This window comes from Gracilinanus agilis, chromosome 3 (assembly GCF_016433145.1).
Source record: "Gracilinanus agilis isolate LMUSP501 chromosome 3, AgileGrace, whole genome shotgun sequence".
Taxonomy (NCBI): domain Eukaryota; kingdom Metazoa; phylum Chordata; class Mammalia; order Didelphimorphia; family Didelphidae; genus Gracilinanus; species Gracilinanus agilis.
This window is the reverse complement of record NC_058132.1, coordinates 98048502-98052171: the sequence shown is the minus strand read 5'-3', so window position 1 is coordinate 98052171 and position 3670 is coordinate 98048502.

Sequence of the window (3670 nt, the reverse complement as noted above, 5' to 3'; positions counted from 1 at the left end):
TTCATCTTTTTTGGCTATTGTCCTAATAGTGGTATCATTGGGTTAAAGGGTGTGTGTGTGTGTGTGTGTGTGTGTGTGTGTGTGTGTGTGTGTATATTTCAAAATTTTCCCCAGAATTACTGGAACAATTTACAACTCCATGAACAGTATAGTAACATACCTGTTCTCCTCAGACCCTTCAACATTGGTTATGTTTGCCAATCTGATGGCTATAAAGAATCACAGAGTTGTCTTAATTTCTCTTATTATTAGTGATTTGGGGCATTTTTTTACATTGTTGTTGATAGCTTGGAGTTCTTCCTTTAAAGATTCCTCATTCGCACACTTTAACCATTTATCAGCAGTAAATGCTCTTAGTTTTACAAATTTGAGTCAATTCCTTTGATATTTTGGAAATGTGTCCTTTATCAGGGAAACTTTCTGTAAATATTTTTCCCCAATTGATGGTTTCATTTCTAATATTTGCTGCACTGATTTTGCTTATGCAAAAATTTAGGTAAATTAATTTTATGTAATCAAATTTGTTCATTTTATCTTATATGAGCCTCTATTTCATTTGGTCACGAACTCATCTTCTATCTATATCTCTTACAGGAAACATTTCTCTGATTTATGATGTGATCTTTTTTTTTTTTTTTTAAATTTTAAACCCTTAACTTCTGTGTATTGACTTATAGGTGGAAGATTGGTAAGGGTAGGCAATGGGGGTCAAGTGACTTGCCCAGGGTCACACAGCTGGGAAGTGTCTGAGGCCAGATTTGAACCTAGGACCTCCCGTCTCTAGGTCTGGCTCTCAATCCACTGAGCTACCCAGCTGCCCCCTGATGTGACCTTTTAATACTAAGTCATAGACCCACTTGGAGTTTATCTTAATATATAGTATGAGGTGTTGGTCTAAAACAAATATCTGCCAGATTGTTTTCCAGCTTTCTCAAATATTTTTATTGAATAATGAGTTCTTACCTCAGTAACTGAGGTTTGGGGTTTATCACATACTAAATAAACTATTAGGTTAATTTGCTTCTCTGTGTGCTGTACTTAACCTGATGGCATTATCATTGCCCACTTTTTTTAGCCCCCTATTACATGTAAAAATATCAAAAAAAATTTTTTAAAAAGGTTTTGGGTTCCATATTTTCTTCCTTTTTCTGGTCCTCTCCTCTCCCTCAATGAGATGGTAAGCAATCTGATATAGATTTTATATGTATAATCATGTAATCATTTTGTGGAAGAGATCCCAAATAAAAAAAGAAGAAAGTGAAATAGTTGACTTAAATATAATAAAACCTCATTAACAGAGATTAAGATGGAGTTTGTGGAAGAACAGAGTTCATTCAGAATAAGAAATATTCTATGATTTTTCAAGTGCTTTGTGTCAAATGAGTAAGCACTTCTAAGAATACTTTAGGGATCTGCTATAATGAATGGGGTAAAATGATGTATAATGAATAAGCTTACTCACGGGATGACAAGACACTGCTCATTCACTGACAGTGAAAACATTTCTGGATTTGGATTCAGGGGCTCATGGGTTTGAATCTTTGTTTTGCGATTTGTTGTGTGGGCAGCTATTTTTTTTTAAACCCTTAACTTCTGTGTATTGTCTCATAGGTGAAAGAGTGGTAAGGGTGGGCAATGGGGGTCAAGTGACTTGCCCAGGGTCACACAGCTGGGAAGTGTCTGAGGCCGGATTTGAACCCAGGACCTCCCGTCTCTAGGCCTGACTCTCAATCCACTGAGCTACCCAGCTGCCCCTTAGCCCTCTTTTATGAGGCGGGAACAGATCAGAAATCCAGAGAACTGACACACTGCTCTGCCGCAGCCTTCACATCCCCCGCAAGTTCTAAAACAGGACTAGAAAGAGATTTTGCTAGCATAGGTCTGCCCGCATCACCCTCTCCTGGATCAGCTCCAGCGGGGTCCCGCTTCTTTTAAAGGTGCTTCTTTTGCATCACTTCCTGCGCCTTCCTCCCATTTTACATGCATCAATTACAGCTTAAAATTTGCTTAGGACTGCCCAGGTGGCGGCCAGTTGATTCTGACTCATCACCTACTTTTGCACACCTCCCCTACTTAGGATAAGTGGGGTGTGTATACTTTTGGTGATTAAATCTAAAAATGGGCAGGGGGAAGAGTTAATCCTATCTTCATAGGGGAACGGGGGAGGGGTATGTAACTGCAAATAACTCTTTACAACCATGTTCTCGCTCTACCATCTTGAATTATGTATGGCTACTTATTAGTGAGAAGCACATGAGAAACCTAGACCTTCAGTCAGCCTCCTTTGGGGTCCCCAACCTCAAGTTGTAAGACAAGTCTAGAGCACCCCAGAGGGAGTGTTCCATTAACATCTATTCTAATGAAATTTGTTTGTATGTGGGAGACTTCTTCTATCTTTGTAAATATTATGGAGGGGGATCAATAAAAAAAGATGAAAATATAGCAGGGAAAAATGTAGATTTCTTCATTAGTTTCAAACAAATAAATCACCTGAATAAAAGATGGGAGACATGGCTATCTTGGATAACCTTATACTATTTGAAGCAAAGTCTAACAGAGGATATGTTCAAAATGAGAGCTGGTAGTACCTTTTCTTCTGCCTTGGTTGGGTCTCATCTGGAGTACTATCCAGTCTGGGGGGCATATTTTTAGATGGGCACCAACAATTCAGAAGGCAGACTGAGATTTTTTTTGTTTAATGTACAGGAGAAACTTCCTGACAGTCAGAGGTGCTAAAAAACAGAATTGTTTTCTCCAATAGGTAAATGGCTAAAGGACTACTCAAAAGCAGCACATGAAAGTTCCAACTCACTAATAGTAAGAGAAATGCAAATTAAAATATTCCTGAAGCTTCATTGGACATCCTACAAATTGACAAAGATGGCAAAAAATAGTGGTAATTGTTATGAGTAAGATTAGATTAGGTATTGATTATGTATTGATTAAGTTGTACATAGCAGGAAAGAGCTGGAGCTGGGAATTCCAGGTTGGAATGAAGGAGGAGGAAGTATGTCTGTGCCCTGAGTGTGGACTCCATTAGTGGTGGGCAAGAAACTGTTGCCAGCCTGGGAAACCTCAGAGCAAAGGATGCCCTGCTTCCTGTTTTCACCTGGGATCCTGTGTGGTGTGGCATCTAGCAAAAGGACAAGATCTACAGAGCCAAGAGAAGAGGTGAAGTTTGAGAACTGGAGGACAGTGCTTCAAGCAAAACCCTCTCTACTTGGTTCCTGAGACAACTGTAGCTCCTGGCATCCAGAGATCATCAGTGGATTGCAGTGAGAATCCCAAAGCCACTAAGTCCTAGCTGTACTCAAGCCTGGCAGGTTCCAGGTTTGAGGCAGAAACCCAGAGACTCCATTTACAGCTCCTTGGGTCCTGTTAGTTTAGACCACTTAGATAAGAGTAGAATAAGTCCTCCCATTGCCCTGTGGTTTTATCCCTTAGATTTTAAGTATAGAAATCCTTTCCCACCTTTTAGTCTAACATAATTAAAGCTGTTAAGTCCCTTTTACCTTGTTAGCCTGTTACTATACTCTGGTCTAGTGGAAGCTGAGTGACAGTTAAGATCAACTGCCATTCCTGGGAAATCCAGTAAACTCTGGTCTCTCCACCCTGGTCCAGTCTCTCATAAATCCTAGAGTGTGTTCCCACAAACCACTTAGTTTATTGT